The sequence below is a fragment of the Heterocephalus glaber genome, unplaced genomic scaffold, assembly GCF_053883595.1.
Source record: "Heterocephalus glaber isolate CG9 unplaced genomic scaffold, H.glaber_assembly_v1.0 deba00001446, whole genome shotgun sequence".
In the NCBI taxonomy this organism is placed as follows: Eukaryota; Metazoa; Chordata; class Mammalia; order Rodentia; family Bathyergidae; genus Heterocephalus; species Heterocephalus glaber.
In genome coordinates, this window is record NW_028258298.1 from 8,074,119 (window position 1) to 8,099,367 (window position 25,249).

Genomic DNA, 25,249 nt, shown 5'->3' on the forward strand with positions numbered 1-25,249 from the left:
TTCTCAGTGACAGGGTCACCGAGACTTTTTGTACCAGAGCAAGTACCATAAGTTGTATGTTCCCAGCCTCCATCTCTTACCCCTAGGAACTTTCGTTTTTCATTGGTCAACTTTACCAGATGCTCCAGCAGAAACAAATGACATACTCAAGGTTGTCATGAAGTTTTAATGAAGAGACTTTTTATAAAATGAGTAGTGGAGTATGGCCAACCAAATGAGCACAGTCAATCACTTGAGCCAGCAGCTTTTACCACAGTATCTAAAAAGGCAAAGAGGCCACCCAGCAAAAGGAAACAGGCATGTTATGGTGCAACAGAATGGGGGATCTGAGGGCACATGTACCTTGATTTCATTCTCATCCCACTTTTTGATCTCTTGCTAGTCCCAGAAATTACCCAGAATCTGTAGGAAGCCAAAGAGCCAGGGACCACCTTGATGAGGTTCATAGAAATCTGCCTTGAATTCACACAGCACTGGACAGTGGAGGAGGATGTAGCCTAGATCAAAGGCACATATGTCCACATCGCACATGCCAGATCATCAAGGTGGTCCAACTGCCAGCAAATAAAATGGGTAGCCCTCAGAAATTCAACCTACATCTCTTAGTTATGCAGATCAAAAGTCATTAGGAAAGTCTAGGAACAATACTGTTCAGCATTTCCTGGAATGATAATGCTCTGTGATATCTTAGATAAATAATGCTAATCTCCTAAGAAAGACTCTTCAGAATCTCATTTCTATGTGCCTGGATATGGAAGTAGCAACCAGCAGTGATGATTCTGATACACTCCTCTGGTTCCCAACACCTCCTGGAGGCATTTTTTCCATCTGAAAAGTGCTGTTTACATTCACCTGAGCCTCAGGCCTTTCTTGTTGTCAAGTTCCAGTTATTCTGTGGGTAGGAGAGACTGATGTTGCCCTGGCATCTGTGCAACACTGAGCCAGTTTTCTGTCAGTTTCTCCAGATTTGGGGCTCAAGATCAGAAACTGTCTCATTAACTTTCCCCTTTATGCTCCAACATCCATTCTTGATAATCACTTTTCAATGGCTGCGTTATGTCCAAGTAATGAAGAAAGAAATAGGCAGAACCAGAAAGGGGTAGAAAGAATGAGAATGAAGCAAAGAATAACTCAATAATAAAATTCTACTTATATATTTATATATTATATAAGTTATAACATATTATATAAGCACTTAGTATATATTATATATATACTTATATGTTTTGGAGTTCTTTTGTGAATCTTTCAAATATTCATATTTTGGAAGTTTGAGAATTACAGTACTATTCTCTATATTAGTATCAAAAGTCACTGTGACATAAATATCTATAAAATTATTTTGTTTAATGAAATAATGGTACTTTGAGATTATTTGCTGTCCAACAGTTCTATTGATGAATGCTCTACGACTTTTCAAGAAATTCATTCCTTAAGATTTCCAGACATCTGAAAAGAACAAATAATCATTGAACAGTTATTTTATTCAAATCGGGGAATCCACAGATGCCCTTAAGAGACTTACTGAGCTCAAGGAATATTTTTGACTTGATTTCCTGATGCTGACTAAATCCCTTAGTATGCTGACAGAGTGGCCCTAGGCCCATTTTACTAATTTTACTTAACATGAGCCCCAACTAAGAAATCTGTATGTAAAAGATAGACGAAACCTCACCAATACTTCACCCAAAAAGGAAACCCAATTTATTTTCCCCAATACATTATTCAAAAATTTCCCAAGCTTTGTGATAGGTAACCTTCTTTTTGCTATTGTTTCAGAGGGAGGATGCCCTAAGTACCCTAACTAGACCTCTGGGCCTCCCTCTGAGCCTCAAGGAAGACAGTTGGATTGTCTTTTTCCACATTGTGGAATGGGGGTAGGGGGGAGTGAAGCTCACCTCAGGCCAGAGGAGGAATTTTCAAGGTTCTGATTTCACAACCTTGGTTTCCTGGTTTCCCCTGGCAACCACCAGCTCTCCTGAGGTTACAGTGGGTAACAAATTAGAACCAGCAAAGTAGGGGGCTGTTAGAAGCAGGCACACTGACAAGTGACAGGTGTCAGAAAGAGGAATGTGAGGCACACTAACTGGAAATGCCCAGCAGCCTATGTCCAAAAAGTGGTGGCCATGTGGCTCTTAGCATCACGATCTTCCCTGAGGGCATCACTTTATTTGAGCCACCTCAATGGCCCTGACTCGTCAAGTAAAGACTAACTTATGTCAAGAGTATTCTGTTTAGTAAGGAAAATAAATCTGCAATACATTTTAGAAAGATTTCTATCAAAATGATTCAATATATATTTTTATATATTTAAATATCAAGCTTCAGCTACTTGGAAAATTCACATGGTGAAAAGATTTGGTAGTTGAATATGCTGAATATAAAGGTATTTTTTTCAACTTATGTCAGGTTACTTCTCCTTAGGGGCCAAAAGTGGGTGCTCAGAGGTCCTTGATTACTTATTGGTATACCATATGATATTCTTGTTCCAAGATGGATTTGCCCAGGTTCTAGTTTCATAAACAAAGTTGAATAGGAATACTAATAGTATACAGAAGGAGGAGTGGATAAAAAGAGGATATTACAGTGGAAAGTCCATACACACACTTATATAGTAGAACTTATAACAGGTACATTGTGGAAGTGGCCTGTATGCCCATCAACAGACGGACGGTTAAAGAAAATGTATTTATACACAGTGGAGTACTACTCAGCCATAAAGAAGGATAAATTTGAATCATGGGTAGAAAAATGAATGCTCCTTGAGACCATTATGTTAAGTGAAATAAATAAAACACAAAAGGTTAAATACTTGAACAAAATAAAAGATAGATAATGGGAAACAGAAAGGTAGATCTGGAGATGGGGGAGATGATAGGAGGGAGAGAAGGGGAAATGGAAGTGAGAAAGATTAAGATTCATTATGTATCCCCAAGATGAAAGTAATTATTATGTATCTGAAGCATATATTAATAAAAAATAATAAAGTGGGAAGTTAGAATATGTCATGACAAAAAAAGTTGACAAAATAACAGATCTAGTAACTAATTGCATCCTCAGCTTTCCCTTTCTTCCCTACTCTTTCCATGTTCTACATTACCTACTTTCTCCCAAAATCACTCAGTTCCACAAGTGGTTGGGCTACCTAAACGGAACTTAATGTTTCTCTTTACCAGTCTAGGGGTGGATAGGCACCTTCTTTCTTTCTCTTCCTGCAAAACCACCCCGTTATTCCCTATTATGTTTGATGGAAAATGAGAGGAGACTAGGGCCGAAGCTTAGGCAGCGTCTCACAGTCCAGCTTCAGAGTTGCCAGCTCTGAGCTGGCTTCTGCGAAGGAGAGGAGGTCATGGGGCACAGGGCAGGTGAAACCCCGTGACACAGCCTGGCTTCGGGCGGAAGCTTCTTCCACAGAGGCGTCTCTTCGTCTCTGCTCTTAGTTCTCAGCTAAATATCTCAGTTGTTCAGGAAATGTTGGGAAAGCAAGCTAAAGATCAGGAGTTAGTAAGATAACAGTATTTTCTTTAAAATAAACAACAACAATCATTTCATATAAACATTGTACCGAAGATGTAGTCACTAAAGAGTGAAACATGAAAATAATTGGAATAAAAGGAACAGATCAGTCAATATTTGCAAGTGACATGATAGTATAAATAGAAAACATAAAGAAATCTACAGGTAAATATGTTAAAATTAAGGAAAAGCTTATCAGTATTGACCAATACAATATCCGTGGTCATAAGTCAACAGTTAGAATATAGGATCTTCAGAATGAAGAAAAGGAGTCTATTTCCTCAGAAAACATAAAGTGTATCTGGGGAAAATTTCTGAGAGACACACAAGACTTTTGTTGGAATCATTATAATAGCACAAAATGGAAAGACATTAAAGAAGAGTTAAATAAAAGGAGACAAAGAAATTATTCATAATAGATGACTTAGTAATATCACTCTTTCACAAAGCCCAATGATAATGTAAAAAATCTCTCAAAATTATTTTCATGGGATTACATAAGCTGATTATAAAATTAATATGTATGAACAAAGAGCCAACTATTGCTAATGCATCCTGAAATAAAAGACTCAGCCAAGAACCTGTCCCCTCAAAATATCCAAGGTAGTTTTTAAATTATTGAAAATAATATAGGATTAATAGAAGCTTAGACACATTGGCCAATGGAACAGGATGGAGAACCTAAAATAACCGCATAAAGGAAAATCTGATATATAAGAGAGTTGGCATTGCAGATAAATGAAAAAATGGTCTACTTAGGACTTGTGAAAATAATATACTTCTTAGGAGAAAAATATGTCCACTTTCCTCTTATCATGTATAAAAATTTCTTCCAGACAGATTAAAGACATAAGTGAAAATAAAGGACAGGAAATAGAGCCAACGTACATAGATGATTTAAAGCAGTATTATCTTTTATTTTTTAAACTTTGTGATATGGAAATGAGTACTTCCATGTCCCACTGTGAAGAGTGTGTGTGAATTTATGTGTATGCACACTATACATATACATGTGTCTATCCATACACACATGTGTTTAATATGATGCAATTCATAATAAAGTATAAAATTTTTATAGATAGATCTGCTGAAATTTACACATTCAAAATCCTAATTATTTTGATTTCTATACTGCATGCTTTTTTGGAGAAGTAGTAGGTCCATATTGTTTTTGTGTATATTTCAGCATATTTTAAATACAAGTGTTACAGAGTCTCAACATTTTTATGGTTTCTGAAAGTGAAATTGAAGGCCGAAAGCATATTTTCTGAGTCCACTTGTGGTTCATTCATTTATTCATTCCAAATGAAATAATTCAGTATCTTCTATCAATTGACATGACAGCGAAGGAATAATAAATGAGTCCTGTGTACTTATAGCTAAAAGTCTGGTCTCTCGTGCTCAATAATCTTGGTTAGGACTCCATTCCCTAGATTTAATTTTCTGCACTTTAATGTCCCACTTTGTGTTCTGGGACGCAAAGCTTCACAACAGGTCTGATTTAAGCTCCTTTGACTTCCAGCTTCTGGTTGGATTTGGCTCTAGGAGGCACTGGAAGATTGAGTGCTTGCAGGAAAGTGTATTTGTCATCTCTCTGATTCCCTTCTTGCCTTTCCAAGGCTTTGGTAGCTATTGCTTGTCTAGGTCCTATAACATTTATTAGCTGGCTCATCACATCTTTGCCAGGTTCTGACATCACTGTTTCCTCCCATTGCCCTTTCAAGACAAGAGCTTCCCACTCTTCTCATCCTGGGTTCCTTGCCACCCTCTTCCTGGTCGCTTCCATCCCTCTCTTTAGCTAGACCTTGTGAAGATGCCAGGTATTTACAGCTACTTACAATCTAATAAGTGACAGAAATAAACCAACAAGGTGTGTGCCTGACACATCTTGAGCACCTCTTCTGATTTTCTTGGCATCACTTGTCACCCACATGCACAACCCTTATGACACGAAATGACACAAAACACTCATTCCATGTGGCTCCGTGTAGTTCTGTCTTCTGAAGCCTCCAGGAGCATTCCCTGGATCTTTATTCCTGCTGCCACTTCCAGAACTCAGGTGAAATTCCACAAGGTAAGATATGAGGCTTCCTGAATTGATGTCAAGAATGTCCATGGCATAATCTAGAAATTCTGAGGATGAACTCCACTGTGAGGTAAATATTGATCAGTGAGAGTGAGAGGAGACCTTAGATGTCCACACAGCTCTGAGATGTTTTCTGTGGCTGAGGAGGAGCAAATATGCTGCTGTATTTCCTTGCTGGCCTGAATCAGTGAAACCATGGCTGGCAGGGGAACATTCTCCTGTATGTTTCCCATCCTTCTCTGCTTCACTTTCCATATCCCTCACTTTCACTGCCCTGGGATGCCATTTGCAAATAAACCCTTACCACATTATTTGAACTTTGTTTTCCAAAAATCAGCTAAGCCATCTCACAAGATGGTCTGTTAAGGAATATGAGGGAGTCTTCCTTAGATACCATGGTTTAAGTAAATCTCTTTGAGAAAGTGATATTTAAACTAAAACCTAAAGAAAAAATAACAAAGCTATCTGAATAATAGCTTAATCAAAGAGATAAGGAATAGGCATAGTTTTAGGACAAGAAAGAACATGTTTAAGGAGCTACAAGGCCAGTATGAATGGAGAGAAATAGAGAGAGAGAAGGTACAAGTTTGGAGAAGTTGATAAAGGTATGGAGACCATAGCAAAGATTTTAAATTTAGCCTAAGTATGACATGTGAAAAAATAGGAAGTCAGTGGAAATAGTTGTAATTTGAGTCACTTTTGAAATTCCAACCTGGCTGTTGCATAGAAATAGCTTATAGTGGGACAACAAGTTATCTAGGTTTAAGGGCCAGGGATTTAGCTCAGTGGTTCCACCACCTGCCTTACAAGGGGAAGGTCTGGAGTTCGATCCCCGGTACCAAAAAAAAAAGATATGTAGGTTTAAATTTCATATAGAGGCTAAGAGAAATAAAAGCGCAATGTCTGGTACCAAGGCTTCGGAAATAGAAAATCTATGGATAATAATGCACCATTTCTTGAAAGAGACCATTTTACAGGAAGTCCTGTTGATGGAGTAATTGGAGATAATATTGAATCTGATATCCATGGACATATTGAATCTGATATCATGGAATATCAAATTAGAGATATTTAAAAGAATTTAGAAGCACAGAGTTGTGACGCTTCATTCATAAATCCTTGCTCTCCCTCATACCCCTGCATTCACACTGTGAGCAAATCTTTCTGGATTTAGGTTAAAAGTTGTATCCCAAATCTGACCACTTCCCAAGATTTTCAACATCATTGCCCAAGCCACCTTCTTGTCTTCTCTTCCCTTCTCTATGGCCACAGACTACAGATGGTTATTTATTTTGTTACTCTGTCTCTATAGATCCACAATAACCTTATTATCTTTTAAAATGTGAATCTTTTATCTTTTAAAAAGGGGAATCAAATCATTCTAGTATCCTGTTCAAACTCACACTTGAAATAAAATACAGTTTGCTTTCTATGGGCTCCAGAAGCCAAAGACATTTTTATGTTTTATATAATCTCAAATATGTGTTTGTTGTGAAAACAAATTAATGGGGGACACGAATCCCTAATGGACTTGATTTGGTGCAAAGTAACAGGCACAAGTGGGGAAACTAAACTTTAACGGAAGGTCAGAAATTCCTACATTGTAACAAGAAAAGGAAAGGGGGCTAGTTTCAAGGATTTGGTGAATGAGAGTGAAGAATTTCCTGGTGAACTATCTTTATTACCTCAGTGATATATGAGGCAATGTCAGAAACAGATAGAATGTGTTTCGTAGGACACATCGGAGGAGGGAAGGAATATATACTTTAGAGAATAAAACATTAAAATTTCAACCAAGGTAAGATTTACAGCACATGTTTAGTACTCATTATAGTTTTATAATTATGAATTTAAAGTTTATCTAGTCACCAGTCATACCATTTTTCTCTCGTAATATTTAACCTCAGGCACAGAAAATGTGTTGGTTATGAACAGTTTTGCCAGTGGAGTATGAGAAAGGGTGAGAGGGAAAGCAGAGGGTGTATGTGTAGTGTTTATATCCAGTGATAAAATCTAAGATGATAAAATCTAAGCTGAGCAAAGAAGAATAAAGTGAAGACAGTAGGGAGGTTAAAGATAGTGAGGAATTAATGGTGTAAATGGAAGGAAGACTCAGATGTGAGGTAGACTGCAGCGGTGTGAGCATTGAGCAATAAACACTGATGCAGAAATTTCAAAAGTGGAGCCCTAGCAACCTGGACATTGAATGACTGAAGAAGGGTGTGAGGAAAGCCCATTAAAAAAGAAGGATGAAAGAGTATCAAATCATATTAAACCAGAATTAAAAGTGTTAAGTTTTGAGGAGGAAGGAATCAAAATATTCAGGAATGGAGGCCCATAGGGGAAAGTAACCAGGAGCAGGTGGATACCATTAACATAAAGTTCTTGTTTGTTTCAGGGGGAAATGCAGAGGAAAGATGTCTTGCGGTGTTTTTAAAATTATACTTACCTTACTTTCTGTTAAGAAGAAACTGAATGTAGCAGATAATCTTTCTGAGATGTGGCAGGAAAACAGTATCTTCAGATCGTCACCACAGAATGTATGCATATACCCACTCATTCCACATACATCTTGAATATATGTTCTTTACTTGTCAACTAAGTATTATTTTAAAAATAAATGAAGGGCTGTGTTCTACTTATCCAGGTTTTAGCCAGTAAAGCTCAGCACAACTGGTCATAGTTTTGTGTACATTTTTGTACTATGGGAACAAAGGTCCTCATTTGCTCAGTGTTTTCTCTTTAGCTGTACTTCACATGTTGAGTATTAAAAAAAGAAAAGTTCTGTGTCTTCCCAGCTATGATAATGCATTTTTCCTTTGGTATTTGATACTTAACTTGCAAAAATAAGACTAAATAAAGCAATTATTTATTTTCAAGTTTTGAGGTTCAGTGGAGTATAGAACCATTCAGCTATTAAAAAAGAAAGAATAGCAGAATGCTCAACTCTGTTGCTGTGTGATTATAGAGAGGCCATTGACATGTCTTATTCTGAAATTTTAACCTGTGAAATAAACTGGCCTAAAGGATCTTAGAATCTATGTGGGCCTAAAATACTCTTTCTTTATATTCTCATATTTACCACATTGCCTTCTGTATTTTATCATTTTCAATTATTTTGGGATTATATCTGCTATTTGCTAAAAATGAACTTTAAATAACTGAGATCCATGTGATTTTCTTCAATTTCCCAGAAGACAAAACTGATAGAAATGCAGTAATCTATACAGATAACCATTGGTTAGCCACCCTAATGGAGCTTAGCATCACTGACAATAATTCAAGTATTAGGTAATAAAAAAGTCATTTATATTTGTATTTGGACCACACTGTGACTTTGTTTTGAAAGTGTACCTTCTTAATTACATTATAAACTGAACACAGTATGCTCTCTCTAGGTAATTATCAGTTGGGAGGCATGAGGTTGAAAAGTTCTGGACTTGCTAATGAAAGGGAAAAAACCAGGCTATAGTTTCCAAATATCAACAAATGAATAATAATTAACAGCAATAAAAATAGGAATCAACAGTTGAATTCACTGAATAATGGAAACTAATTAAATGAACTTGACTATCTATATGTGGCCATATCCAATTTAATGGCCAAGTGTCTATTTCTAGCACAGTGCAGGGCACACAGAAACTCAGTATTTATTGATTTCTTCTTCTCTTGATTGTTAATAAAAATTCCTCTTTTTACTGCTTGTAATGTATGTGAAGGTCACTTCTTACCATCTTCCCTCTTGATTTCAATCTTCAAATAACAAGGAACTCATAAATACAAAAGGATAAACATATTGAAGTCTTGTCCTATAGCAGAGTTTCATATGACAATGGGACTGGTCCCTTCCAGTAAAAAGTCTTATTAAGAATGTGTGCACTCAAAACTATGGCCAAGCCTATTCAGTGTGCAGATACGGGGTAAATTTCCCCTTTGGGTACTGATATAGTACTGCATGGAACCATGCATATGATTGTTATAAGCGACTGGTCTTTAAGTGGATAGTTTGAAATAATACACTGTGCTTTAAAAAATGGGATTTTTAACACTCTCCAGGTATTTTCCCCGCTGTGTGAAATCTGCTGTGTTAAATCTCTTTGTTCAGCTCAGACAGGTCATTTGTCACATTCCTCCTCATTATTAAAAATGTATTCAATGGTATTTAATGACTACATAGGGATTCAGAAATGATCACAAATCAAAATTTCAAAAGTCATATTTTTATCTGCACTCTTCAAGGCTATGAATATGTAGTAGGCCCTTAATGTGGATGATACTTAATGCTCAAACAGGATCTGATCCTTACAATATTCACAGAATTTTTACAGCCCTCACTCCCTCTTCAGATGAGAAAATTACAAAATCCAAAGAGATGGTGTCAGTATTAAGGAAAGAAACTCCAAGAATGGGGCATCTAACCTCAAACTGAAGCCCCAATCAACTCCTCTTCCTTTTAGTGACTTTGTAATTAATGTTGCTAATTCATTCTTTTATGCAGGAGCCAGAGTTTACAGAGGGCTTTGCAAATAAATTGTGCTATCCAAGTAGTATTAGTATTATCGATAATAATAGCTTTAATAAGTATAATTACAAATTTAGAAGACATGGAATCTTATTTTGATCCATTGCTTCTTGTCTTTGTTTGGGTACATTTCAAAATTAGTGAGTGAGGAAATTTTCTTTTCAATATCATGCACAGAGAGAGGCTTCTCAGCTGCTACTTGAAGTACAAACATTGATGTTAATAATGCTCAATATTTCCCAAGGCAGAATATTGCAGGACTAACAAGGACAGTATTCTTTGGAGGCCTTCCTTATGGGGGCCAGGTTCTATTCCAAGAATGTCTTAAAATTGTACTTCACCGAAAGGCGAAGGTCCTATGGGGATGTGGCCCCTGCTGCCCTCTAAAACTGAGCATACATAGTAAAGGATTCTCAGCCAGATTTGGTCCTTAAAAGCCTCTCCATCCAGTTCTCCTTCACCTTCTCCTTCACCTTGTGACTGGATGCAGATAGATAGGAAGACTTTGGAAACCAGAGTTTTCAGGTTTTCAAGCCTGAATAGGGTGGAGTTTGGATTGTCTAACCATTATTTGAGTGACAGCTGCTTCCTTTGAAATGTAGGTGAGCAAGACTTAAACTTCTAATCAAGTATATATGTGAGAGATATAATCGTGACATATATGTGTCTGTTTATATATTAGGATAAAATTGATGTTCTTTTTTTTTTTTTGGTACCAGGGATTGAACTTGGATCCTTGAGCTTGTGAAGCAGGCGGCAGAACCCCTGAGCTAAGTCCCCAGCCCTAAAATTGATGTTTATAGTAATATATCATGATGATATTTTTATATATCAAGGGTATATCATTATTATATACTACACATAGTGATATATATATAATAAAATCATTAAAGCAGTTGATCTGAGAACTAGACTGAGTCATACCTTTTAGAATTGAGGTGCAAGTTCAGAAGGAGCCATAAAAAGTCCATCTAATACTGAGTACTGGGAATCTACCTAGTGCTTATCCATCCTCACTGACCAAGGGCAGAAAAGGTACCAGACACCAGGATGCCACTGGAGCCCACAGATAGCAATCAAGTGGCTGTAACAGCAGAGAAAGGAGTGTGATGGGGCCAGACCATGGATTTGGCAGTTCCTGACAGCTGTCTCTCACATTATTTCTTTGTAATCTTTTTCAGGTGCCAGCTGAAGGCAGATTCAGCCCAAGCCTCTCTGCTGAGCTGCTTCCAGTCCCTGCTTAGCCAAGGCAGCAAGGCAGACTACCTCCAGCTTTACAGACTGTGTTGCTAAAGACCCTGTCAATACTAAGGACAAAGTGGGCTTGTTCAGGCCGGGTCATCTCCGTGACTCTTCTATGTTTAACAGCAGAGCAGCTAACTTCATAATCTTTCACTGTATTTTTAGCCCCAGCTTCCATCTCCAAGAAGATTATAGTCCTCTAATATCTTTCCTCTTTTCTCTATTTACTACAAGGCAATGTCTAAATGTGATTAGATTTACTCCATGCCGCTGCTTCTTGTGTCTGCAGTCACAAACTACAAGGTAGATCTGAGATGCTCAACAATTTTGCCTTCTCATTTTGCCTTTTTATTTCTCTCTGAAGCCCAAGCAGCGTCAGTTAAAACCAATTTCTTTCTTTCTCAGACAGATGCTGCAGACATTACATTGGGGGTTAAATGGTTTTCACTCTCCCAAAACAGTTAAGATGCCTGTCTTATTGGGTTACTTCAGCTCCCTGTGATCCCATATCCTCTTGCTAACAAAGGTCACTAAGATTTGGGGATCTGAGCAATGGAGTCTTGGGGGCACTGGCTTGGTTTGAACAGCATGAACGCATCATCAGTGATGAAAACCTGAAAGTCTGGCCCAGTATTTCTCGGCATTCTTAGAGCCCAAGCAAGTATTACAGCAGAGCAAGAGAGGCAGCTTCTCTTCTTAGATCTGCATCCAAAAAGAGCATGGCTGTGGCACTCTTCACCATGATCACCAAGCCCAGTGACCTTCAGCTGTCAAGGAATGAAGTTCTTTCTCCAACTCTTCAACATGCTAGGAAACAAGAGTTTGAGAGTTTTTTTGCATTGTTTACCTTTATGCCACCCTAACTTTGGGGTGTTCCTCATCTCGTCTGACTCTGATCCCTCTTTTTAAGTCTTATCCGGACCTCCTTTCTTCCCCTCTTTATTGTTGAGCCATAATAAGACAATCCTTTAGCAACATCTCCTACTCAAATCTATTTACTGCCTCCCTAGAAAAAGAAAGCTGTAGCTTGACCACAAAGCACTGTACATTTTATACCCACCCCCAAACCCCATTCTCATAATTTCATGATTTTTTTCTACCTACAACAAATATTAAAGTAAAATTAAGAAGGATCAAAAATTTCAGGTTTGGCTTTTACTACTCTTTAGAGACAGAGTGGAATATGTCCTCAAATCAGGTGACGTGGTGACATTGAGCCTTGTACTCAGCTACAGAAAGCAGAGGAGGCAGTAGATGCCCAGTATGAAAGAGCAGTGAATGGGGTCAGCCAGTAGCAGAGGAAGCGGTAAGAATCCCAGAAACTGCATTTGCTAATTTCTGGGCATTTGCACTTAATCTTTGTTCAACTCGTTAGGGTGATTATAATCAAGTGTCTGATTTTCATCTTGTTTACTCCTCATCTAGATAACCTGTCAATTTTTTCATTTCCTTGTTCTTTCCCTAGCTTGGATTCTAATACACCTTTCAAATGCCACTTCCCTGCTTAATAAGCTTTAATGGTTGCTTATTGCCTATAAGATAAAATTGCATGCACAATTAACTATAATAGGGTAAGCTAATAATAGCTAGCATGTATTGGATCCTTTTTAAGTGCACTGTGCTAGGTATATTAAATGCACTATACCTGCATTTCATAACTACTACTCTGCCGGGTAAGTATTGTTATTCCCGTTATACAGATCGGAGGCTCTGAGAGATGAGAGGCTCATGCAAGACCAAAGAGCTGGCAAGAGTTGGAGCCTGGATTTAAAGGCAGATTCTTTGATTTCAAAGTCCTTATGTACATTCATCAATTCATTCATTTACTTAAATGACATTTATAGTACATTTATCAACAAAGTATTATGAGGAAAAGAGGGAGCACATTAAGGAGGGCTACTACTTGAGAAAATCAATATAATTGTGCCAAGTAGGAGAAGTATGGGTTTTTACAGGATGTGGGACTAGTTTTTGAAAGTTGGAGTTTTTAGCATGATGAACAACATGAAAAAATAAATAATCAAAATGAAACCTTCTGCCATAGTAAATATGAACAAGAAACTAAACCCTCTGAGAAATGTTCCTTTGTTTGATTTGATCCAACCCTACTGACTTTGAAAAAAATTGTGTGGTTCACTTTAATTTTCTTTGCAAAAAGAATGCTGACTTGATGCATAGTTTATCTTAGAAATCCACAGCCTCACAAAGAAGTACTTCTCCGTAAGACAGTGAGTGTAGACTCTAGAGAAGGACATACAACTGGGGAGTTATCAAAGCTGTCACCTGAATCTTCTTCTTACTGGACTCTTCTGGCTGGTGAAGCATACTAAACATTCAGCGTTAGTACTGTTTTAAAGAGAAAGAACCCTTATGAAAATTACATGGGCTGGAATCTCTCTTGTCACCTGTGAGCCTCTGGTATCACCTGAGTGGATATTTTACACTCTCCAAGAGCCACTTCTGAGGTTCTCTTATATGTAGTGCCCCTGCAACATGACTTGCCTTTGAAAGTGAACAATTCATGTGAGGTCTGGGAAATGGAGAAATGATTTCCACTTAGTGTACTCATGTGCAGAGTCAGTGACACGACTTATTCCAAAACAAACGTATGAGCAAAAAACAATGAGGAGTAGACTGACTCAGACACTGCCTGTCTCCAAGCATTCCACCTGAACCTGAAACAGTTGACTCAGATACAAAATGCATACACGTTACCCTGGCAAGTTCTGCTCTAACTCAATTTTTTCTGATGACTGCAATCTTTACTCTCCTTGCTGTGTCTGCTACCATTCTTCCTGGAATTTATGAGAAATAAGATTGCTTTGTTTTTCCCAAGAACTCAGATTAGTCTAAATATGAAATTACTGTGGTTTTCTCCTCTTGCTGCCCTCATTCATCTGTTCTCAAAACTCATATCAAATATCTCACATGATCTGGGTACAATTTACCTTACTTAGTGCCCTGAGCCACTGGATATATCCCATCTTTATGTCAGGTCCCATTCTAAATTTCTTCTGTAGTATAGGATTGGTCCTCGATACTTTTTATTCATCTTCTTATTACATTACTTTTAGAAATTCAAAAGTTCCTGTGTAATCCAGAGTCCCCTAACACGAAATCTGAGAGAAATGTCTAAAGAAAGAAGCCTCTGTGCTTCCTCTCTCAGCTCACAAAGGAACATGTGCTGAATCTTGTTCCCAGCTGGAACAGAAAACTTAGACTCCGCTCTCTTCAAGACCCTTAACCTGAACCTCATGACTGCTGCAGCTGTTGGGGTCACATTCACCATCACGCAAGTAAGATGAGTCTTTCTCCTCCTGAGAAAAAACAAACTAAAAGGCTGGGGATTTAGCTCAGTGGTTCCCCTGCCTGCCCCGCAAGCAGCTCAAGAACCTGAGTTTGATCCCCCGTGCCATTTAAAAAAAAAAAAAAAAACAAACTAAAGAGAATTTAGCAACATCAAACAGTGAATATTATAGAATCCTTGGACTGAAAGCACGGGGGCCAACAGTGAGGGGTAGATCATAGAGGAAATCTATTATTTTAGAAGTAGGATCACAATCATTTGCTTCCCCACTTTAGTTTTAACAGCAACCTCACATCTTTTGCCCCGGATACATTACTAAAGGGACTTTGCAGAAGGAAGGCAAGTGGGCTCAGGTATCTCTTCATGCTAAATTTAGCCTTACACTGCTATCTCAGGCAAGCCATTTTCCCCCTCCATTTATACCTATATTTTGCCTCCCATGAAATGGAGAGAATAATACTTACCTTCTGCAACCCACTAGGGTGTTATGAGGATTAATTAAAGTTCTTTGAAGATGAAAAGTCCTGAGCACAATTATTATTAGCTAAACAAACTGCCTGTTTTAATACCAAGGGTCTCCTGGAAGGTCAGGTGAGCTCCTTTAAGCATTTTCCCCATATTACTTTCTGCCAGCCCCAGTGTGCAAAGGACTAGAGGGTATTCTCTGGAAAGCATGCCTTCTCTATGGGATTAAACTGCATAAATAATTGAAAAGTGCCAATATGCCTGAAGAGTGTAGAGCACCATCTTATTACTTTTGTCCTTCCCAGCCTCCTCCCTGGAGCTGTGACTCAAAGTCTTCTATGTTTTTTTGTGGTAAACACTACAGAGACCGGTGTTAATTAATTCTTGGCTTATACATAATATTTTGCCTATCTCAAAATACTTTACAAAGCTGTATATATGATTATTGTTATACATATTATATATAATGTCTATAAATATAAACATATTTTCCTAAGTACATGGGAGGAAAACAATGGTAAAATTTCCCTTTTAAGCTTACAGCTTTGAAGGTATTAGATTCAAATATTTAAAAAATAAAATTTTAAATTTTACAATCCTCCCCACTACGAGTCTGGTGATTTCATAGCTAGGGAAGTAATGGAAACCTGAAGAATGGTGGCTGGGCCTGAGGCCCACTGTATGAGTCACTTTCCCATCACTAGAACAAAATACCCAACAGCCACAGCTTACAGGGGTAGTGAGTTTCTTTTGGCTCATGGTTTGAGAGGGTTCAGTCCGTTGGTTGGCCCTTGGTTGGCTCCAAGGCAGAAATGGCATAGCAGAAGTGCCTTGGAGAGGAAAACTGTTCACCACATGACAGCCAGGAAGCAGAAAGAGAAAAAATAGGGGGCACCTGGGGCTCTCTAAGAATGTGTCCTTCAGATCACAAGGCAAGCGATCTCTCTAGCAATGAGGCCCCACTCCCTAACAGCACATTTAGCTATGAACCCATCAATGAATTAATTCACTGATGAGTATAGTGCCCCCATAATCCAATTACCTTGCAAAAACCCCATCACTGAACATGAGACTTGGGGGATAGCTTACATCTCAACTGTAATACCCACCTACCAAGTATATATCTTTTCATTACCCAGTAATACATCCCTGTTTGGGAAACCACTCTCTTCATTCTTCCATAATATTTCACCTCTTTAGTGTCAGGTTGGTTTTTTTTTTTCTAAATATGATGCTCACAGTGTGTGTCAAGTACTCTAAGTATAATCTTACTAGCATAGAGCAAAATGAGATTTTCACTTTTCTTGCTGTAGACAAGATCAAATCTTACATAGAATTTGCATCATATTGATGATGTATACTATATTTAATGTCAATTAATATCACCACATTAATTTCACCACTTGCTATAAGAGGATTTTTTCCCTCTTTTACTGGTGCAACTAATTTTTAACCTATATGCAAGACTTCACATTTATGGATATTTATTTACCATCCGATTCTTCACTTGTTTATCTCAGCTTGATTAAATTGTTATCTGCCCCAACTTTTCCACGCAGTCTGTAAGCTCACTTTTCTGCCAGTAGAAGCAATACTGATCCCTTTATTTCCTTCATTGCTTTTGCAGATTGTCTAGTCTGCAAAGGAAGACACCTCAGGAAATATAAAAGCAAGGCAGATGCAAAAGAATGAATGCTAATGAGTGAATAAAGTATAGAGATGAGAGAGATAGTAGAAAGACAATTTAAAATTTCCTAATTTCTAGCCATACTGTTGTAAAGATGTCAACAATGCAAAACAGAATTTCATTTTTCCAAGATCATACAAAAGGAGCATGACTAATATGAAATGAATAGTGCAAATTTTTAGTTTGGCAAACATTTTCTCTAACTTGTTACGAATTATTTTTTTGTGTATCATTTCCCCTTCATGTTCCCTATCAGGAATATTGGAAGGGCCTCACTAATTTAGTGCAAAAAGTTTTTTAATGGGTCATATGGGAAAATCATACATTCTTTTTCCATTCCTGGGAGTTTTTATTGAGGCAGAAGCTATTCTATTCTTTTCTAGGGATCACCTACTATCACTATCAAGCCATTAGTTACCTGACTATTGAGCTTTCTTTGGCTATTAAAAGTTCACCCCTCTACCCTCCTTTGGAAATGAAGCTGTAGGGACTGCATTTCATTTCTATTTTTATTAAAAAATTTTAATGCATTGCCATTTTACCCTCTTGCTTGTAATGATTGCACAAAGAACCAAAGAGCTGCCAAGAAAAATCCTAACTAATCCTTAGAGAAATAAGACAAGTTATAATTGAATAATCTGCAACCAACAGTTATTATCTGGGTTGCAATCTTTCTGAGAAAATCTTCATGCCAGAGTGTGGCAGTATAAATAGACACCTGCTCTGAGAAAAAGAAGAAAGAAGCCCAGAGATAGAAGACAGAGTAGACAGGAGAGAGTGTCTTGTAGAAATCCAAAGCTTTAAAAAATTAAAGCTGTAATAGCACAAAGATTTCCTTTTGAATTGTACAACTGAGATTCTCCTCTCTGAAATCCAGTTTAGGTTAATGGCCTGAGGAGAGTCTTGGCTTCCGTTTCCCACAGATATATAAATTAGGTTTGAGTGGTGCTTGCTGGAGGCTTTCCACACATCTCAGAAGAAAAGGCATGATTCCATTTGTTTTTCCTTAAACCAACAATAAGAAATTCACAATACGATTTAAAATCTATTTGCCATAATAATTGTTAGCAGTAAAAGTAATGTGCACTATATTATAATAAGCTAAACCAACAAGATAAGAATATAAATCATACTTTCCTTTCCTTTTTACCTGATTGTGGACTCAGAGAACATGGTGCCAGTGGTGCATGGTTTCCTCAGAATAATATGACAATCATAACAGAGATAGTTACTTGAATAGATTTTTACTGCTTCCCCAGTCCCTACCCCTCCCTCCTCCCTCTTCATCTCTGGTATACAAATAGTGACTTTACCATGAAATATCTCACAGCTGCTAATCTCTGCTGTCATTAACCTCTAGGTGACATTTTCATTTCCTACTTAGAGACCTAAAGAGCATTCTTTTGGAAGCAGAGCTTGATTAGAAATGTGTGGTGGGGTGTGGAAGATAAGGGTGCAGATGGACCTATCTTGGGTACATCTTTGGTTTTGTAGCTTGTTTGGAAGGCTGGGACTCTGCCTGGGAAGCAGAGTCATCATAAAATTTTATGGTCCCAGGTCTTTGCATTTGTCCATGAAGATTTGTTTACTTCACCTTAAGGATTTTCAGAAGGCTTTTTAACCTTAGAAGGGTGAAAAGTGAGCTAGAAATTTAGAGATTGTAGGGAGTAAAAAGGAAAAGTCAGTGGGAAGTCAGAGTATGAAGAATTGTGTATTATAAGGACAGCCTACAATGTAGTGTGACTGATTCTCTTACTTAGAGTATGGGAAGCTGCTTTGCTGCTTACCTGGCACTATGTGGCCCCTTTGATCTATTCATGGGCATCTGTGTGTGCACATTCAATTTAGTTAGTGTAAGGACAAGAGAAAGAATGAGATAGACAGGAGGAAAGATAGGCTCCCCATTAGGCTCTCATCCTTAAATGAACATACATAAGGGTTTGGCAAAGCTCCTACCCACAATCACCCTGCTCTGAACTGGCAGAGATGTCTCCAACTCCATAGAATGCACTGAGTTACCTGTTCAGCAGTGAGACCCAATAGCCAATATTATCCTTAGAGTGCCTAGTAGGAAAACAGCAAATCCTACTAGCCTGTATGGTAAAAACAATACACAAAAAACCAAAAAGGAATTTGAAAGATGAATAAATATGTTTTCCTGGAAATTTACAGACATTACTAGCTGTCTGTAAGCTCTTCTTTACCATTTTCTAATTGATCAGTCTTACTCCATAAAAACTGGATAGATATTCATCTTCTTAAATAATATTATCCTGGTTATTGAAGACTTACTTGAATCAACATGACAATGGACAATCATGAGAGTAGAAAAGTATAGTGGAAAACAGAATAGAAAAACAGAGCTTGTGCTACAGAGATGGAATGTGCACCCAGGTAGTAACAGGAGAGGGTGCTATGCTGGAGAAGATGGGGCCAAGGGGCCATGGTAAATAAAGTTGGAAAATTTGTATCTGTTGGTGGACTTCAGTTCTCATAAGTCAGTTGTTATCTTTATAATCTACTTTGCAGAAATATGTCTTGACTTCAAATTTATCTTGGGTATAATTAAGGCTTGTCAATTCCCAATTTACAAAGTTGAAAGCTGAGAGGCAGTGCCTTATCGTATATACTCACATAAATAAAACAGAAGGCAATGATCGACTAGTGCACTTGTAGTAACAGGCTAATTCTCAAATTTTAATTTAGGCTATCATTTCAACCCAAATGTTTTTCCAGAGAAAATGAACTAAGTTATCCTAAGATGATATAAATCTGGCAAGGAGATATGTAGAATTTCACTTTCTTTTTTGTTGTTGTTGTTCCCTTAAACTCTTTTATTGGTACAGTTTAGGTTTACAACACATTTACATTTCTCATTGGGAATTGCACCTTTACATGATGCATCTTGGTTCTTATTTTTTCCCCATTCCTAGCCCTCCCTTCACGACCTCCACCCTTCCCTATTTACAAAGACTTTATTTCCATTTTTTCCATTTCTCAGCATTTTCCCTTTCCCTTCTTTCCTTTCCCCTGGACCTCCCACTACCCCTACCCCTTTGGACATTTTCTTCCTATTTTACATTATCGATTATTCATTCTAATCATTGGTACATTTTAGGTATACAATATAATGACATTCATCATTGGAAATTTGCACCTTTGCATAGTCTCTCTTGGTTCTAATTTTTCACCCTTGCCCGGCCCTCCCTTCAACCCCTCCATTCCTCCCTATTTACAAAGATTTTGTTCCTATTTTTCCATTTTCTCATATTAATTCCATTCCCTTCTATCCTTTCCCCTAGCCCTCCCACTTCCTTCCTCTTTGCTCTCTTTCTTCCTATTTCACATTACCTATTATACATTTTAGTCCCCATTTACACTTTCAGTTTCTCACACCAGAGAAACTATTCGGTATTTATACATGTGTGTACTATTTATTTCACTTAAGAGTATTGCCTCAATGTGCATCCACTTAGCTATAAATGTCCCTAATTTCTCATTTTTTATGGCTGAGTAGTACTCCATTTTATTTTTAAAAACCACATTTTTTTAATCCAGTCTCCAGTTGATGGGCATTTGGGCTGTTTCCAAGTTTTAGCTATCACAAACTGTGCCGCTATGAACATGGTTGCACATATATCACTGTGGTATGATTCTTTTAAATCTTTGGGGAAGATCCCCAGCAGTGGAATAGCGGGATCAAATGGGACTTCCAGTCCTAGTTCTTTGAGGTATCTCCATACTAATTTCCACAGTGCTTGCACCAGTCTACACTCCCACCAAGAGTGGAGCAGTGTTCCTCTTTCCCACAGCCCTGCCAGCATTTGTTATTGGTTGATTTCATGATAGCAGCCATTCTTTCTGGTGTGAGGTGGAATCTCAGTGTTGTTTTCATTTGCATCTCTCGAATGACCAGTGATGTTGAACATTTTTTCATGTATTTATTTGCTATTTCTACTTCTTTGTCTGAGAAATGTCTGTTCATTTCAGATGCTCATTTTTGGATTGGGTCTTTAAATTTGGAAGGTCTGATCTTTTCAAGTTCTTTATAGATTTGATATAGTAGACCCTTGTCTGAGGAAAAGCAGGTGAAGATTTTTTCCCACATTGTGGGTTGTCTCTTCACACTGTTGGTGGTTTCTCTTGCTGTGCAGAAGTTTTTTAATAAGAAGAGATCCCACTTGTTGATTTTTTGTGCTAGTTCACAGGCAACTGAGGTTTTGTTCATAAAATCTTTTACTACACCAATATCTTCAAGAGTTCTACCTAACCTCTCTTCCAACTGGTTCAGAGTTTCTATTTTAATATTTAGATCTTTAATCCATTTCGATTTTAGTTTAGTGCATGGTGAGAAAAACTTGACTTTCTTAATTGCTGACCGTGGTGATTGTATTCTGGAGTGGGAAACTATCATTATTGTTATTTGTATTTTCAAAAACTAAGTATGTGACATTAACAATGGTGAACATGGATGTCCATGCTGATAATCTTTCATACAGAGCATGAACCATGTCAATCAAGTTGATGAACTTGATGTTCTCAAATCCTTTTTTGAAGAAAAAACTTCTCCATCCAGAAATTTTGGGGGGGGGGGTAGTTTTTCTACTTTTTATTTATTTATCTTTATTAATACATGTTTTTAGTATGTAATGTTTACATTCTTTCTATGACGTTGGTACATGTACATAACATCTTAATTCCTTCCTCTGACTTTTCTTCATCTCTTGATCCTCTTCTCATTTGATAAAGATCTATCTCCCTACTTCCTGTTATCTGTCTTTTATTTTCTTCTCTATTTATAATTTGTTTCTCACATAAGAGAAACTGTGCTATAATTAAGCTCATGTCCCTGATTAATTTCACTTAACATTATGGTCTCAAGATGTATCCATTTTTCCACAAATGACTCAAGTTCATCTTTCTTTGTGGCAGAGTAGTACTCCATTGTGTGTTAATACCACATTTTCTTTATTCATTTTTGAAAAAGAAGAAACTTTTTGAAATGACAGTTCACCATAATTGCAGTTAGACTTTGGAAAATTTCAACTATAACTTGATGTACAAGAGAAGAAAACAAATCTGAAGACCTAGTAATAGAAAGCTAGATGCCTCAGCATTCCTTCAAATCTCAGACCAGTTTCCAGTATTTCCAGTAAGTGGTGCTTCCTTATTCTGAGATTTGGTTCCTCCCAGAAACAGAAAGAATTAAAATCAGTGTTCTGGGCCAACAAAATAAATCCCAGTATGGATTCAGTGGGCTTTCCTCCTAGTATTTAACTGTCACCAAATACAATTACCCAAGGACTTGTGATGACAGCCATTAGTTTAGGAAGTACAATATCCAATAGTTCTTTAGTCAGCAATATCTTGGATAGTTGCCCCAGTAAACTTTTTAAATATACCTTAATAAGAATTATTGTATCTGCATGGAATGCTCAATGCGCTTAGCCCTTGCCCTGGTACTGATTTTTTCCATCTAGCAAATTCCTATTGTTTCACTCAGGACTTTTAGAAAAGTTCTTTAATACCGTCCATTTTGTCAAAAACATTAATGTCTCCCATTTATTTCTTCTGGAAATTGTTCCATTTACTCCAGTGCTTTCTGATTTTATCTCGTCATTTGTTTCACAAGTACATACTAAGCACCTACTGTATACTGCGTAATATTCCAGTCACTGATTTATGACAGTGTACAAGATAGGTAAGGTCTCAGAACTCAGGGAGCTCTCATTCTAAGAGAAGGAAGATAGACACTAGCATTTCATATGTTTTTCTTATCCAAATCTGTTTATGAGGTGACATGATACTAGTAGTATATGATATATGTTGGTCAGGTTGAGTTCAAGTTTGTGTACCATGTTAGGTTGCCTGGATTACTTTAATTCTTACTTGGAATATCCTGTCTGGTGATATACTGGGTTGTCTTCTGTAGATGTCTCACTTGTATTCTCAAGTCATTTCTTTGTAGAATAAACCCATTCTCCCACTTTGCTCTGGTTATAAATATTTTTATTTTTTTTGGTTATCAATCTTGAACCTTGTATGCAGTGCTTGTTTCTTTGACCACTTCTCTTAGAGCTGTTCTGAGGATACTCTGTAGGCCAGTATCCAAGCTGCCCACATTGTCTACTCTGGTCTATATGCTGAGTGGCATGAGCTGCTAATGGTGTTGTTGTCACTGCCTTCTGGAATGCTCATCTCTTCTCTGGTTGCTGTCCATATTGGTACCATCACCTGCTGGGCTGTATTGCAGCTCCTACGAGGTCACCCAGAACACGTTAGGAATGGCCTGACTTAGGAAATGATTCCCTGTTGAGCCTCTATTCCTACTAAGGCAATTTGGTGGCCACTACTCAGGTTGTGCTGGGGCTGCCCCAGGGCTCACTATTGCTGACATATGAAGCCACCATTGTTCATTTCTTTTTTCAAGCTAAGAAACAAATTTCCTTCCTTTATGCTTTCCCTTCATAGAGACTCCTCAGTAGATTTTCTTGGGCCCTGAGATCTACACTTTTCATATACACAACTTCTCATTCCCTTACACACATATATAATTCAAGGATAGTTGGATTTCAGTGGAACTTAGAAAAAGCCACTCAAGTATTGTGATCTAAAACATTTCACCACTATAAACTTCTGTCTGACTTACAAGTCTATCTTTTCTACCAGATCCATTTCCCCAGGGTGGACTTTCTCACAGAGAAAAAACCCACTAAGAACCAGTAAGGACCCACAATTTTACCAAGCATGCAATTGAATATGAAGTAATGCATGGTTAAGAATGACCTAGGCAGGAATATCATAGTTCCCAAATCAATGGATGCATAAGGCTAATGAACAGGAATGGCACAACAGAAATTATTGAATTCCACATGGCAACCTCTGCCTACCTAGAAAGTTCACCACACAATTTACAAGAGGGGAATAAATGAAGTGTTACAGTGATTTGTAATTCTTCCCTAGGAATTACTCATGACACAGAGTTTACTGTTATCCTTAATGTACCAGACTTTTAATCTATTTTATTTTTCTTTCTTAAAGAATAGGTCTTTGAGATATGTATCAAATGTCTTTTGTTTATCATTTAGGCACCAAATTAAGTGAAAGCAGGAGAGAACTCAGAAATTCTGACTCAAATTGAGAGTTCCATCACTATGATGTAGTGAGTCTACAATTTAACCTATAGTATATATATTAGAGATTATAACTCCTGCCTCTATAAATTAAAGGAATCAGAGAAGTTGAGAGACAGAGAACGAGGGAGGGAGGGAGGGACAAAGAGAAATTGTAGATCAATAGACAGAGCCCTAGAACATGATCCTACTTGATTTAATAGTCAGCATGAGTGTGCATAAAAGAAATAAAATGGTAGATCATGGAGAACTGGAATGTGGGCTGTCAGATATCAAGATATCCACTCCATCATCAAGACAAGCTGATTCCTGTGGTGGCCAGACCAGCTGCTGCAAATCCAGTCCTTTCCATAACTTGTGTGCAGGAACCTGACATACATATTCTTCTTCATTCTTCCACCATCCATATCATTGCTTCTACATCTTGACATGCAAGTTACCGACTACATCACAGAAAGAGAGATGAATATTTTTTAAATTTTGAACTCTTGGATTAAATCCATAGGGTCGGACAACATTGGGTCATTTGACTCACATGGCCCTCCAGGGAATAAAATGAGATTTTATTTCTTTAAAGCCAATGGTATATTTTTCTCATTGAGATGTGTTTTCATTTTATTGACAGCTCTAAGTTTGTTTGGTCCCTCTAGGATGCTCTTTATTACCTGCCTTTATGATTTTATAAAATTCATTTAAAAGTATTTGCTTCTTTTGGAATCAAATTAACTACATAATCCATTATCCTAGTGTAAATACATAATTGTTGGTCAGAGGCGCTATACTTTGGATCTTGCATGTCTTCCAAAGGCACACATATTGAAGTTGTGATCCCCGCTGCGGTGCTACTGGGAAATGGTGAGACCACTGAGGGGCGTGCTCAGTGGGAGGTCCCTGGGGCATGCCCTTCAAGGGGATATGGGGCCCCAGCCCCCAACTCTTCCCCTTTCATAGTCCATCCACAAAATGAGAAGCTTTACTTTACCACTCGCTCAAGCCATGATGCAATGGTTCTCCGCGGGCCCAAAGCAACTGGGAACCTCCAAACTGTGAGCTAAAATAAACCATTTCTTGTTGTCTATTAATGAGCTATAAGAGTTCTTTATATATTCTGGTCATAGGTTATATGCACTATAAATATGGTCTGTTTAAGGACTATTTTTCATTTTAACAATGTCATTTGAAGTTCTAAATTTTGATGGAATCTCATTTATCAATTTTTTTCTTTTATACATCATGTTTTTTGTATCCTAGGGAGTCCTTGCCTACTCTGAATTCATAAACATTTTCCCTT